The 16,151-nt window shown below is 45.5% G+C and overlaps 1 protein-coding gene across 5 annotated transcripts in view; it reads right to left on the reverse strand.

Annotated features, from left to right (window-relative positions):
• FSTL4 (follistatin like 4) overlaps positions 1 to 16,151 on the reverse strand; it is a 695,167-nt gene that overhangs the window by 410,407 nt on the left and 268,609 nt on the right. For 2 of the 5 annotated variants that reach the window (XM_081502828.1, XM_081502825.1), the window contains exon 1: positions 1,386 to 2,324. The exons of 2 other annotated variants lie outside the window; for them this stretch is intronic. The gene's annotated coding sequence lies outside the window, so the exon portion shown is untranslated. Of the gene's footprint in view, positions 1 to 1,385; positions 2,325 to 9,486; positions 9,616 to 16,151 lie in introns of those variants that run through there. One more of the 5 variants, XM_081502826.1, reaches the window with a different exon arrangement.

The following is a 16,151-nucleotide window of genomic DNA, read 5'->3' on the forward strand; positions in this document are numbered from 1 at the left end:
GTGTCTCAGGGGCCCATCTAGTACAATTTCTGGTGCACGGGTTTGCTACAAATTCACGAAGGGAACAGACCAAAGCTATTGGCGTTGTTTTCCGCTCGCCGGAAACCTCGGCGGAAGCGACACCTAGAGGGAAGCGGTGGCGAGGCTGCGGAAGCGCTATTCATCAATGTCGGCGACAGGGATCAGGAGCGAGGTCTGCTGGACAGCGCACGGGGGACCAACTCTGGGCTAGACACAGACCTAGGCGGCCCAACGCTGCCTTGTCCCCATCAGCTTACATAGACCGACACGCAGCACGGGATGCTCGCCACGTTCCGGGCATGGTGAGAAACCCTACTGCTTCCAGCAGGTTTCTGCTCCTGCCGGAGGGGTGGGCGCCAAAGTCCTCAGGTGGCAGGCCTCAAACGAAGGCGCTCGGGGCACCGCTTTATCAGCGAAGGCAGCCCCGAAGACTCGCAGCAAGCTCTCCTCCCTAAACTCGAGGGGACACGCTCTCCCAAAGCGGAGCGCGCTCTGCCCGAGTCGCCTAGGTCCCCCCGAAACTTGGAACACGTTTTCTGCTGGCGCAAAGACGGGCGGGAGATCACCCACATTACAAGCTCTTAGGACCAAGCGCGGTGCTTGAACATCCCCCAAACAAACTGCTTGCTACTGACTCCCCAGCAAGTAACACCGGCGCTTGCTTGGAACAGCGACCGGCCGAGCGGAAGGGGAGTAGCGGGCTGCCCGATCCGAGTGGGGTCCTGGGTCTTTCCCCACCTCCTCCGCGGAGCCCAAGCGCTCAGTACTGGACGCGGCGGCCCTCCGGGTTGTGAGGGCCAGGCCCGGGCGCCACGGGCCCTTTGAGCTGCAGCGAGCAGGTGCCAAGTTTCCCCGCAAAGCTGGAGGAAAGAAGTAGTGAGGACGCCCGCCCCACGCCCCAGCCCCGGGTCAAGGGCACAAGTCCGAACCCAGGTGCAACCGCGCTCCCCGAGGCCGCTCGAGAACCAGAGCCCAATATCCACACCTGCAGGGACTTGAAGCCCGGCGCCCGTTGCGAGCTCGGCCCGAGTGGTTCTGCGCGGTGCTCCGCGCCAGCCGGGTCACTCTGGTCCCCATTGCAGACTTGCCACATGCCTCAGCGCCCCAGCCTTTACCCCGAGTCCTGGCCCCGATTAGGGTAGCCCTGCCTAGCCCGGAGGCGGGGGTCCCGTGCCTGCGTCCCCGCAGGCGGGCAAACTTAGCTCACCCGGAGCAGCGGTGGGGACAAGCAAGCACCCAGCCGGGCCCTGCAGGCAAACGCGGGGCCGCAGGCGCACGGATCCCAACGGGGTGCAGGGGGACCGGCTGGCGGCGGTGGCGGCTTGCCACCCTCCCCACGACCGCCCCGAAGCTGCGCCGCGTACCTGAGGCGGCCGGGGCCGAGGGGAAGACCAGGTGGCCGGACTCGGCGGGCAGGAGGGAGCGCCCCGTGGTGGCAGCGGCGACCCGGCCCCGCGTCCTTCGGTCGGTCTCCCTGGCTGTCGGCGGGTCCTGGGCGCGCTGGAGGGCTGTCGCGGCTCCAGCTCTCTGAGCCGCCGCTGCCCGCTGCTGTAGCACCGCCGCGGCGGCTGCCCTATTTCTGCCGCCGGGACCGGAGCCCGTGACGTCACCCTCCGGGCCCCGCCTGCCCAATCGCCGCCACCTGTGCTCGCCGCCCGCCCGCCGCTCAGACCCGCGCGGGGCCCGTGGCAGGTGCGCGGAGCAGCCGGGCGCGCACTCGGGGTGGGAGGGCTCTGGCGCTCCGGGGCGATCTCTGCAGCCGCAGGGGGGAGGGGGTGAGCTGCCGCCCTGGCTCTGTGGATCCCTGCCGGCAACGAGCCCTCCCACCGGCCGCCCCCAACACACCCCTCCTCTCCTCTTCTCTGGCTTTTTTTTTTTCCTCTCTGGCTCTTTTCCGGGCGGGGCTCCCGAAGGCTGTGCTCTCAATATGCGCGGCTGCTCTTAATCAGCTGCTACAGCTTGTGCAGCTCAGGCGGGCCGGTACACCGCACCAAGAGAGCTGTCCCTGGAGGCAAAGTCAAATGACACCCCCTTACTGAGTACCAACAACCGGCCAAATAGCGAAGTTTTCCTCTCTTTCTGAATCTGCCTTCTATCACCGCAGAATGTTACGAAATCACACGCATACAGAGGCAGTCCCTGGTGAGGGTTGCCTAGCCTGGCCAAGGTCTGACCGGAGGGTCCTTTCTTCTCCTAAGCTTAGAACCAGACATGAGGCCCAGATCTCGCCTCCGAGCCTGGGGCTCCCAAACCTTTCTGGATCCCTTATCAACAACTATAGCTTTTGGAGACCACAGCCCAGTGATCATGTTGTTTTCTTTAACTGGCCTAAAGCTCAGTCTTGCTGCCCAAATAACTGGAAACTTTGTAACAACTAGCCAGGCCCCCCCCCTCCCCATGGTCATACTGTGGCTCCAGGGTGGCATCAGACTTAGGAGGGAGACTCCAGCCAGACTAGTCTGATGGTAACTAAACTAGTTACCTGATGGGCAGGAGCCTTTGAGGGGTGGAGGGGGCTTCTGCTCTGGCTGTGTGGGCAGCAGGTGATCCCCTGGCATGGGGGAACAGTGTCTTGTTCATGCCTCTGTGATCTTTCCTGGCCTGGAGAAGGGGCAGAGGGGCTTTTCTGCTGTTAAGGTTAGTTAAATATCAGGAGAAGCGAAACTGACATGGAAGAAGAGCTCTTCTATTTGTTTATTCCTTCTACAGGTGCCTCATGTCCACTAGGCACTGTAGGAGGTGCTGGGGAGACTGCAGTGGGTGGGCCAGCATGGTCCCTGCCCTTACACAGGTTTAGTTCTGGGATGCAGCCCTCCCTCTACTATCACTCAGCTTGTAACCCAGAGCCAATCGTATTTCTGCTATTGGTATGTTTCCCCATCTGTAAAATGAGGACTTGAAGGAAATCTGGGTGACTTCCAGGTCTCACTCTGCTGTGACTTCTCCCTTGGATACCATGATTTGTGCTCAGAAGCATAAAGGCTGCTCCATGTTGCATGCCCCTGGCCTTGGCAGGTATGATGCTCTCTCAGAATTGACCATGAATCTTTGCCAAGGCCACCCATGACTGAAACTCCAAGGCTGGCTTGAGGCCAGATTCTCTGCAGCCAGACCAGGAAAGGAACAGCACTTTTCATCTTGGGAAAAAGAAGATGAAGACGACATGTAAAAGGAAGCCAGGAAGTTTGGAAACATGCTGAGCCTCCCTCTGAAATCAGTGGTCAAGATGGAGTCCCCACAGCCTGGAGGCTGGGTTCAGCCACCTTCCCAGACTTTGAGGCGTTTGGAAAAGCCAGTTTCTGTTCTCAGCTCTGAACACAAAGTCCCTGAGTCAGCCTAGTGACCCTATTACATAACCAAGGCAGGCCTTGGGGTATGTGTTTTTTAGTAACTCAGGGTCATATGTAAGTCAGGGTCTGTAGATCGACCGAGATCAGAAATAGCTCCCTTTAATGCAGGGACTGGACTTCCATAAACTTCCTCCACTTCCCACAGAAGCAGGGAAATGTAATTGCTGCAAATCAGATGTTCGGAATATCCCTTAGAGATAATGCTAACATCTGAAGTGAGCTATTGTGACTACTATGCATAAAATAAGACTGGAATTAAAAGTCACCTTGGAATAAAAAAGGTGAAGTGTGAATGACGAAATAAAACAAGCCTTCAGGGAGGCAGCATCAGATGCCAGCAGACCTTGACACTTCTTTGAATTGCTCTATGCTTTCACCTCTCAGGGCAAGTCTTGGTTTAATAATACTCCCCAACTTGGAAAATGGGCTAGATTTTACACATGTAATTTCAGAATTTGCCTGAAGCCTTGTTTCAGGACTTGCAAGCACACTGATGATTCTCAGTAGCCAACTATGATGTTTAAATTTTGAAATCATACAATTCAGTAAGCTTGAAAGGAAAAAGTTAAAAGGCAACATAAATTCAGATTACTCCCCAGGCAGACTCAGAGACGCACAAGAGAAACTTATCAGTGTTTTTTTTTTTTTTTACCAGATCAAGAAGTTTAAAAATTCCTAATATGTATTAGGGATTTTACTTTGCCAGTTTTAAAACTTTTTTCTGTCTCTAATCTTACCAAAACCACAACCATATGACCAAAAACTGCTGCCAAATAATGGTGTCTCCTACAGGTCATTTCAGATTGCAGCTGCACATTAGATACCCAGAGATGACACACAGCTGTGGGGATCAGATTCTACCAAAAGTTACTCTGTCCCTAGCTTTGGGTCAGGTCCACCTTGGGCAAATCAGACAGTCCCCAGAAATACCCATTAGAAGCCAGACCAGGAGGTCACATTAGAAGGTGGGAATAGGAAGGGAACAGTATTCCTTGTCTTGCATAATTTAACATTCTGCTTCCTCCCCAGAAATATCTTAGTAAATCTTCAAACCAAACTATGTAGTTGATTGAAGAAGCAGTCTGGATCTTAGGAGAGCCCTGGTCAGAGAGGCAAAAAGACCGGGTCCCTGGCCTGCCTCTGTCCCTCTTTGACTGTGCGAGTCAGGATGAATCCTACCTTTCCTTGGCTTGTTTCCTCAGCTCTTAAGAAAGGGTTGGGAGAGGATGGAGGGGGAGGCAGTCATACTCAGTGAGCTTCTGAAAGCATTTTCAATTCTGCAAGTCCATGCCTTTATTTTGCTAGAAGTTAGGGCTACTCTGATCTAAAGCTGTGACATGAAAGGTTTCCCTTAAGTCTAATATTAATTCTTAAATGATGATTCATTGTCATCTAGAAGTTAAGGCAGTGTAGGCACCAAATTCAAAATCCTAGACCTAAAGTCACACTCAGAAACAATTACTTTAAACTCTGATTTAGGGAGAAAGGGAGTCAGCATGGAGATAAGGTATTCATTCAGGAGAGAGCTGATTTGGGAAATTTTTCAAGGCAATGAAGAATTAGTGTGGCAATTAAGAAGGTGGGATTAATTAATTAGTGGCAATTAAGAAGGTGGGATGAATGAGAAGATGTAGTGATGGAAAGGGAATTGTGACTGGAGAGAGTAGAGGGAGATGAAAACCAAAACCCTTCACCATAGTACTGTTTCAGAGACAAAAGTCCCACCAAACTCCCAGGGCCTAGATTGATGGTACAAGGGGCCTAAGAAAGGCACTGATAACAAGAGGAAATGAAGCTCAGCTACTCTCAGAATTCCGTGTGCACAGGGACCATCTGGGATGAGAAGGCCCGCCCTCCAGGCCACAAAGCAGCATGTGTACTAGGATTAGAAAGCAAGGTGAAAGAGGCAACGCAGTAGGAGAGCCAAGGGAGGGGCCAACCTCCTTTACTCACGAGGGATATTTTTGTCATGACCCCATTTTCCAACTCACTAGTAGAGGATGGATGGTAAATAGCATGACTATCTGAAAAGGGGATCATTGGCAAAGATGAGCTCCTACTTATGGAGATTTCATCCGTTTGAATATCTGCTTCATTAAAATGAATATGCAATATCATGACAGGTCATCTTCAGTGTTATGAAGAGAACTATGCAGGATGAGGATGTATCAGATGGTTCTGGACTTAGTTTGTATACTCCTCAAATCTAAGCAGGCATGCTGACCTCTTTGCCCCTATCCTCCACCAGGGCTTTGGCTACGTGCCTTGCTTCCTGGACAGAGTGGCCAGATCAACTGCTCTGTACTATTCGCACATTCTTAGAGCCAGGTGCCTCTGCTGCTATTGCCAGCAGCTCAGGTCAAGATGCCTTGTGTGTGGCAACAACTGACAAAGAAATACTGGCATTGGTCAGACTGGAGCCCTGCAGCTCTGGCTTCCCCAGAGGCTACCTGGGGGGCTACTCACTACATCATAGAGGTCGGGGTGGAGTGGGGGTGGGGAGTTTCTGCTTCAGGGGTGGGTGGACCTGACCAGTGGGAGATGGAGTGCAGGAGGGAGCCAGCAGATCAATTCTTCTTCCTCATTTGAGAAAGAAGGTGCACATCCTTCCTTGGATGGTCTGTACAGAGATGCAGAGAGCTCTACGCCTCATCTCAAGACATCCTTGGAGACCAAGCCCTCAGCTAGTGATTGCAAAGCTGCAGCCCATCCAGTATTTTGTCTTTCTTCTTTCTTGTTCTTGCTTCTCTGAGACTGTATCCCTCCTCAGTCAAGTGTCAGCACATGAGCTTTTGTTTCAGGTTGTTTTCTAGACCAGTGGTCTCCAACCTTTTTGGCAACAGGGACCAGTTTTGTGGAAGACAACTTTTTCCACAGACCATGAGGGAGTGATGGTTTCAGGATGATTCAAGCACATTACATTTTTTGTGCACTTTGTTTCTATTATTATTACATCAGCTCCACCTCAGATCATCAGGCATTTGATCTCAGAAGTTGGGGACCCCTGTTCTAGACAATGCAAGCTAAGAGGAAGTGTAGCTCAGAGTGAGTGTGGTAACTGTTCTTAAGAGGGCAAATGACAAAGATCTCTCTGAGGAGGGGCTTAGAGCACAGACATGAATAAATGAGGGGACAAGATGTGAGATGATTTAGTGGGGAGAGTTTTCAGGCTGAAGGCACAACAGGCATAAAAAATGTGATGTAGGATCTGGTTTGATGTGATTCAGGCCAACATAGAAAAGCAGAGGAATATGGGTCGTGTTGCTAAAGAAGGCAGAGAGCTAGGTAAGAGCCAGACCATATGGGCACTCTAGGCTGTGACGCACAATGACTTTAGATCTGATTTTAGGTGTAATGGGAGCCATGAGAGGGTTTTGAGCAGGAGAATGACATGATCTTCTATATGTTTTTAACAGATCACTTGGATGCTCTATGGAGAATAGATGGCTAGAGGGGATCCTGGCTGACAGAAGAGTGAAAGCAGGAAAAAAACAACTAGTCAGCTGTTGAGAAGTACAAGGTCATATCAGCTCATCATGGTCATCACTGCATCACACCAGCATTGAATGTTCATTGATTGCCAACTATGCACTGAGCACTAGGCCCAATCCTTCATATATGTTGTTTTATCTAATTCTCCCAACAGCTAACTCCATAAGATCCCCAGTTTTGTAAGTTAAACTTAGAGAAGGTACACAACTTATCTTAGGCAATCTGTCTGGCAAATGGCAGAGCTTGGATGTGATCAAGCCTGCCCTCACAATCACGACGCAGTTCTGCATCAGTGGCACAGAGTGTCTAAACTCTTGGCAGATAATCCAGATCTCAGAAGTCATGTTCTACAAACTAGTGTCTAGAAAACCTTTTGTTCTGAACCTATTGATATGTGTACTTAACTTGTCCTCACCATGAACCCTTGTCATATCAAAACCAGACACACAGTCTTTCTCTCTTCTCTGACTGCGGAATGTCAGTTGTCTTCAGCACAGTCTAAGCCAGTCATAGAGCTCCCATTCTCTCTGCTGGAATCTGGTCAAGGGGTGAGCAGGGGGGCCCAGTGCTAGCCAAGGAGAGGTAAGAGAAAGGCAGCTGGGGAGATAAAGAAATGCACCAGAGGAGATAGTACTGCTTTTCTCTCTCAATACCCTCATGACCTACAGGGTCTCCTAGACCCATGATCACCATCCTGTGACCCTGAGAGAAGCCTTGTGGGCCATGAATGATGGCAGAATACAGGAAGGAACCTAGAAGCTTCACATACTGCTGAAATGAGCTGCTAAAATAACCAACTCTGAGGCTGCCCCAAATTCTAGTTTTCTATTTTCCTCACGACTTAAACCGATTGAGTTGGCTTTCTGTTACTTAGAGTAGAAAACATACCAAATGAGAAAGCAGCTAAAATGTAAATAAAAGCTGATTTGATTGGCTTTAGACACTCACCACAGGAGACACATGTATGTGTGCTCAGTCATGTCTGACTCTTTTGCGACTCCATGGACTGTAGCCCACCAGGCTCCTTCCTCTGTTCATGGGATTTTCCAGGCAAGGATACTGGAGTGGGTTGCCATTTCCTACTCCAGGGGATCTTCCTGACCCAGGGATCGAGCCCACGTTCTCTGGTAACTCCTGCATTGGCAGACAGATTCTCTTGCACTGCACCACCTGGGAAGCCCGCCATGAGAGATGAGTGTCTATTAATATTGTCATCCCACTTAGTTTGTCCAAGAACCCCAGGCTAGTGAAAGACTGAAGTCTCTTGACCCCAATCCAGTGCTCACACCTATAGTAATTTTCAGTTATGGAGAAGACGTCGTTAACCAGGACCTTCATTTCCTAATTGCCCTAGATAAGTGTCAGTGGGCACTTAACAGCTGATGTGTTCAGGATACTTTAAAGCTGACAAGTGCAGGCACACCCACCGCACCACCCAGCCATATGTGACTTGCAAATGCCTTTCACTACTACCGTCTTCAAAAAATTTTAAACTGTTTTGTCATTTTTCTGTGGTATGTGATAAAGAAGTGATTTTAACCTTCAAATTTTTAAGGGTATCATATTAAGTATTGTACGCTACAGTTTATTTTAATGCATTCATTAATAATATTTATAATATACAGTCATTACAGACAAATTTCCACTTTGTATCATTTAACAACAAATACACAGTTAACTCTTTTAAAATTATACAAGAGAAAGCACAGTTTTCTAAATTATACTGAGTATACTAAAAAGTGATATGTCAAATCTGGCTTGGAGAATGTATGTACACTAAAAATATTTTGAGATTTAACTCCATGACACAGCACCAGTACAAGCAAAAGCTGTTTTCCAAGAATTTATGTCTGAAATTATGGAATTTTATGCTAAAAACACTACTGGTTTATTTTTATAATTTCTATGTTTTGCTTATAAATGACAAGAGGGGACAGATTCTAGGCTGCTATTTGCAAGCACGCTGCAAATAGCTCATTATGGGTGTGGGTAGACCCTTTATTCTCAATAAATGAAAAGCCAAATTGGGTATAATTGTTACTCTATTTTCTCCTCTTCACACTGTTTTTGAAGTACCAAGGACATCTTGATGCTCCATGTAAGGATTTTTTTTATCAGATGAATGCAATTTTCAGATTGGGGAAGGTAATTTTGAAGTAGGATTACAGTTTTGCCGTTTTTTGCTCTTAATTATCTTGTATTTCGTCATTGGGTTCCTTATGTTTCTAGTCTTTAAATGCAATCTATTATGGGCACAAATCAAACATATTTGACTAAGAAGAAAAACAGTTTAAAATGTAACAGTCTCGACCATCCCAGCAGTCAGTGCTGTTCAGCCAAGAGATAAACTGAGTGACAGAAAAGATGAGTGTCCTCATCTGACATCCCTCTAACCACTGTGTGTGCTCACGTGTCACACACCAACTGGCTTGCAGTCTTTCATTATAAATAGAAAAAATTAAATAATGTAGCACTTACTGTTTTTTTCATTAAACCTTTCATTTTTAAATAATTAGAGATTCACATACAGTTGTAAGAAATAATGCACAACAATCATGTGTACATTTTACCTGGTTTCCCCCAATGATACGTCTTTGTCACTTACCACTTCTTTGTCACATACCTTGTAAGACCTTTGTCCAGTATCACAACCACGTACTGATATTGTTGCTGTCAAGATACAGAACCTCTCCACCACCACAGGGACCCCTCTTGAGGTTCTGTTATAGCCACACCCCCCACCCTCCATTCTGCCTCTCACTCCTTATCTCTAACCCCTGGCAACCACTACTCTGTCTTCATTTCTATAATTTTGTTACTTCAAGAATGTTACACAGAGAGAAGGATACAATATTTACCCTTTGGAATTGGCTTTTTTTCAGTCACCATAATTACCTTGAGATTCATTCAAATTGTTTGACATATCAATAGTTGTTCCTCTGTATTACTGAGTAGTATTCCATGGCATGGAAGTACCACAGTTGCTTAACCACCTGGGTTGTTTCCATTTTTGGCTATTACAAGTAAAGTTGCTATTAACATTTGTATACAGGTTTATATAGGAACATAAATTTTCATTTTTCTGAGATAAATGCCCATGAGTACAATTGCTGGTTTGGCTGATAGTTGCATGTTTAGCTTTTCAAGAAATGATCAAACTGTTCCTGAGTGACTATAGCATGTTACAACAATACATGAATGATTCTGTTTCTCTACCTACATTACTGGTGTCACTATCTTTTGTTTTAGTCATTCTGATAGGTGTGTAGCGATACCTCATTGTGGTTTTAATTTACATTTCCCTAGTGACTAGGGATGTTGAACGTCTTTTCATGTGCTTAGTTGTCATCTGTATATTCTCCTTGTTGAAATATCTTTAGGCCATTTTCTAATTGGATTTCTTGAGGTTGCTTGTTTTTACTGTTGAATATTAGGAGTTCTTTATACATTCTAAATATTAGTCTCTTGTGGACATGTGGTTTGAAAATATATTTTTCCAGTCTCTAGCTTGTCTTTTCATCCTTTTCATAGAGTCTTTTGTAGAGCAAACAATTTTAATTTTGATGCAGTAAAGTTTATCAATTTTTCCTTGTTACAGATTTTTTTTTAATATCAAGTCTAAGGCTCACTCTGGTGGCTCAGACAGTAAAAAATCCAGTCTGTAATGCAGGAGGCCTGGGTTTGATCCCTGGGTCAGGAAGATCTCCTGGAGAAGGAAATGGCAACCCACTCCAGTATTCTTGCCTGGAAGTCCCATGGACAGAAGAACCTGCCGGGCTACAGTCCATGGGGCCACGCAGAGTCAGACATGACTGAGCAACTTAACATTTTCACTTTCTAACTCTCAGAGCTCAAAGATTTTTCTATTTTTAAAATAAAAGTTTAATAGTTCTACATTTAAGTCAGTCATCATTGTGAGATAATTTTCTTTCAAGGTCTGACACTTAGATTGAGATTCTTTTTGTTTCCTCTAAGCTTGTCAAATTGCCCCATGTCATTTATTGAAAAAGCTTTTCAAGGGTCCCTAAAAAGCCAAACCAATCTTGAAAAAGAAGACTGGAGGGAAAACAAAGTTGGAGGTTTCCCACTTCCCAAATTCAAAACTTACTACAAAACTACAATAATCAAAACAGTGTGGTACTGGAAAAAAGACAGAAATATAGACCAGTGGAATAGAACTGAGAGTCCGGCAACGTATATCTATGGCCAGTTGATTTTAATCAAGGAAACCAAGACTGTTTAATGAAGAACAGTCTCTTCAACAAGTGGCACCTGGGACAATTGGGTTTTCACATGTAAAAGAATGAATTTGGACCCCTATCTAACTCCATACAAAAAATCAACTCAAAATTGATAAATGACCTAAATACAAGCTTAAACCATAAACTTGCAGAAGAAAACATAGGGGTAAATTTTCATGACCTTGGATTTAGAGATGGATTCTTAGATATGATACCAAAAGCATGAGCAACAGAAGAAAAACAGAAAAATTGGTTTTTATCAAAAGTTAAGCCTTCCATGTATCAAAGAACATTTATCAGGAAGCAAAAAGACAACCTGGAGAAGGTAATGGCAACCTACTCCAGTATTCTTGCCTGGAGAATCCCAGGGATGGGGGAGCCTGGTGGGTTGCCATCTATGGGCTCGCACAGAATTGGACACGACTGAAGTGAATTAGCAGCAGCAGGAGCAGCAAAATGGGGAAAATATTTTTAAATCCTACATCTGATAAGGGGATAACATAAAAATATAAATAACCCTCACAACTCAACAGCAGAAAAAGAACTTGAAGAGACATTTATCTAGAGAAGATATATAAATAGCCAAAAAGCACATGAAAAGATGCTCAACATTCTTAGCCATTAGGGAAATGCAAATAAAAATAAGATACTATTTTATGCCCACTAGCATGGCTCAAGGAGCTTGCAGGTTTGTACGTCAGAGTAATGTTCAGCAACCTTCACACTTCACGAATGGGATAGGCAGTAAGGGCTACAGGAATTCAACAGATGTGCCTTTGTCCTAAGTAGTCAGGAAGGCCATGCTGAGAGCTCCTTATGAACACAGCAGAATCTTTTGCATTTCAAAACCACCAGTGTCTGGAACAGGGCCTGGCTAACAGTGCACACTAGATAAAGGTTTTCTGAAGAGAGGATGATTGAAACAACCTTACTGTTCCACCTGAGAGCCGTGCAACCTGAGACAAGGCAGCTAACCACTCTACCTTGATTTCCTTTTCTACAAAGTGGGAACACAACCTGCTGTCCAGGGTTGCTCTGAGAATTAAATGAGTTCATATGTACAAAGCACTCATTTAGTAAGGACTAAGTGCTGTGTAAATATTTGCTCTTATTATTATTATTATAGCTATGCATAAATGAACAGACAGTCTCAAATAGGATCTTGGAGCAGACTTTAACAGATGGACTATGGCGGGGGGGTGGAGGTGGACCTAGCACAAGCAAATGTGCAAAAATAGGAATAAAAATTATTGCTACTTATTGAATATCAACTGAACACTGGTGCTTAATTCCCTAACAACCCCTTGAATACAGTAATTATCCTTATTATACAGATGAGGAAACTGAGGCTCAGAAAGGTTAAGTGACTTACTTATAGTTACACAGTTCATAAGTCATCTGGGATCTACATTGTTTGACTGGAAAAGAAAGGTATTAAGGATAGCAAAAAAGACAGATGGCAACTGGATTGTGTCAGGGCAGTTTGGGCTTTATTCTGTTGAGGATGTGCAGTGACAAGGTGAAAGCCAGGCTCTTGGACAATGACCCCATTAGTGATGTGACAAGACAGACTGGACTTAATGTTGTATTTTCTCCAGCTAGAAGCTCACTTTTCAGTGCTGTCCTGTGCCTGCACTTCTTCTCCCTTGGAGCCCACCTCAGTAAGCATTCATCCTTACCACACCACTGAAATGGCTCTTGTGAGGTCACCTGCATGCTGCTACATCCAGTGGTAAATTATCAGTCCTCATCCTACTTGACTTACTTATTCATTCAACAGATTGTTTGTTGAGCATCTTTTCTGTGCCAAGTCCTAGTTTAGGAGCTGGGCATCAAGCATAGAATAGTGTAGGAAGAGTCCCTGTGCTCATGAACTTGCAGTCCAGTGATCCCAGAACTGGACACAGCTCATCACCTGCTTGCCTTAGCCATACTTTCTCCACTCCATTTTTAGGATGTCACTCTCTGGGTTTCTCCGGCCCTCTCTGGCCATTCCTGCTTGATCTGCTGTGCTTGTTTCTATTTGTGTCTCCTCTCTCTAAATGCTGAGGTGCTCTGGGTCCTATTCCTGGGGTCTTTGCTCTCAGTACCTTTACTCACTGTGTTCAGGAGCTCTTCCAGTGCACAGCTTTTATTACCTGTGCAAGCTGCCAACTGTGAAACTCCTATCTTTTTAGCCTGGAGACCATCCTCCTGAACTCCAGGCTCCTATATGGCCCACCCTGAGCTACTCCCCTTGAGTAGCTGAAAGTGAAAGTAATTAGTCGCTCAGTCAGGTCTGACTCTTTGTGACCCCGTGGACTGTAGCCTACCAGATTCCTCTATCCATGGAATTCTCCAGGCAAGAATACTGGAGTGAATAGCCATTCCTTTCTCCAGGGGATTTTCCCGACCCAGGGATTGAACTTGGGTCTCTTGCGTTGCAGGCAGATTCTTTACCATCTGAGCCACCAGGTGGGGCCTCTGAATAGCTGAAGGGCATCTCAGATTTAATGCACTCAGTCTGATTCCTGACTTTTCTTTCTTCAAAGTTGAATTTTCTCCACTCAGTCTTCCTAAGATCTGAACATGGTAACCCCATCCTTTCAGTTGTTCAGTCCAAAACGTTGAAGTCATCCACAGCTTTTCTCTTTCTCTTACATCCCAATTGAATCCATCAGCAAATCTTTTTTTTAATTAATCTTTATAATTACTTTACAATGTTGTGTTAGTTTCTACTGTGCAGCAAAGAGAATCAGCTATACATATACATATGTCACTCTTTTTTTGGATTTCCTTCCCACTTAGGTCACTACAGAACTTTGAGTTCCCTGTGCTATATAATAGGTTCTCATTACTTACCTATTTCATGCACAGTAGTGTATATCCCAATGTCAATCCCAATCTCCCAATTCATCCCACCTCTCCTCCCCCCTTGGTATTCATACATTTGTACTCTACAACTGTGTCTGTATTTCTGCTTTGCAAATAAGTTCATCTGTACCATTTTTCTAGATTGCACATATAAGTGACATTATACAATATTTTTCTCTTTCTGACTTACTTCACTCTGTATGATGGTCCCTAGGTCCAACCACATCTCTGCAAATTGCACAGTTTTGTTCCTTTTATGGCTGACTAATATTCCTCTGTGTGTGTCTGTATGGGTGGGTGTACCACATCTTCTTTATCCATTCCTCTTTTGAGGGACATTTAAGTTGCTTGCTTCCATGTCCTGCTTATTGTATATACTGCTGCAATAAACACTGGAGTGTGTGCATCTTTTTAAATTATGGTTTTCCCTGAGTATATGCCCAGAAGTGGGATTTCTAGGTCATATGTTAATTCTATTTTTAGTTTTTTAAGGAACATCTATACTGTTCTCCATAGTGGCTGTATTAATTTATATTCTCACCAAGAGTGCAAGAGGATTCCCTTTTCTCCACACCCTCTCCAGCATTTATCGTTTGTAGATTTTTTGATGATGGCCATTCTGACTGGTATGAGGTGATACTTCATTGTAGTTTTGATTTGCTTTTCTCTAATAATTAGTGATGTTGAGGATACTTTCAGGTACCTGTTGGCTATCTTTATGTCTTCTTCAGAGAAGTGTCTGTATAGGTCTTCCACCATTTTTTGTTTGGGTTATTTGGGGTTTTTTTTTATATTGATCTGTATTGAGCTGTTTATACATTTTGGAGCATAATCCCTTGTCAGTTACTTTGTTAAGTATTTTCTCCCATTCTGAGGGTTGTCTTTTTGTCTTGTTTATGGTTTCCTCTGCTGTGCAGAAGCTTTTAAGTTTAATTAGGTCCCATTTGTTTATTTTTGTTTTTATAGATCAATGGAACAGATAGGAAGCCCAGAGATAAACCCATGCACCTATGGACACCTTATCTATGACAAAGGAGACAAGAATATACAAGGGAGAAAAGACAGTCTCTTCAGTAAGTTCTGCTGGAAAAACTGGACAGCTCATGTAGAAGAATGAAACTGGAACACTCCCTAACACCATACACAAAAATAAACTCAAAATAGATCAAAGACCTAAATGTAAGCCTGGACACTTTAAAACTCTTAGAGGAAAACACAGGCAGAACACTCTGACATAAACAGCAAGTTTTTTTAGCTTCACTTTCTCAGCATATCACTGCCTTCACGGCTGCCCAGCACTGTCGCAGGCCACCACCAACTCCCAGCTACATCACAAGCACTTGCTTCCCTTCCTCCCAACCTGACCCCACCATAGACTTCTCAAAACTGGAATCAGAGCTTCCTCTTAAATAGCAGTTGGACCATGCCACTCTTTTTCTTGACCCCTCCCCCCAAAGACTTCTCATTTCACTTCAAGGAAAACCCCAAGTCCTCATGAGAGCCTATAAGACCCTACACTATCAGTCCATCATCTCTCTGATGTGAGTCTCCCTTCCGTCCTCCTTGTTCACTCAGCTGCAGTTGCACTGGCCTTGCGGAACACTCCAGGCACGCACCTGCCTGAGGCTGCCTTCCTGACCCCCACTGGCTCCCTCCTCTTCCAGAGGGCTCTGCTTCTTCACGAGGCCTTTCCTGACCAGCATACTTAAAATTCCAACGCTTCCCACCCGAACATACCCCATCCCTGTTCTCTGCTTTATTTTTCATCCATCGCACTTACCATCTTTCAACATACTATATATTTTGCTTTTAACTCTCTTTCCCCACTGGAATGTGAGCTCTATGAGGGCTGGACATGTATCTCTTTAGTTCCTTAGTATATTCTCAATCCCTAGACCAGTGTGGCAAAAGATCCATCAATATTTGTTGAGTGGATGATTAAATACGTATATAGGGCTTCTAAGTGTCAGAGAGGGGAGGGTCTATGACCAGTCATCAGGTTTTCCCCAGCCCTAAGTCAACAGAGAAGGTATGTGGGGCTCGTAGGGTGACCCTAGAGAGGGGAGAGATTTCCCAGGCAGATTTCCAACAGCCTCAGCTCCTTCCCTGAGAGAGGCCCTCATCCTGTCCTCATAGCTTACTCAGCTTCCAAAGCAGACCCAGAGCTCCTAGACAAGTCAGGAAGTTCCAGGTA

Source organism: Giraffa tippelskirchi, chromosome 6 (genome assembly GCF_054371585.1).
Source record: "Giraffa tippelskirchi isolate mGirTip1 chromosome 6, T2T-mGirTip1v1.2.pri, whole genome shotgun sequence".
NCBI classification, from domain to species: Eukaryota; Metazoa; Chordata; class Mammalia; order Artiodactyla; family Giraffidae; genus Giraffa; species Giraffa tippelskirchi.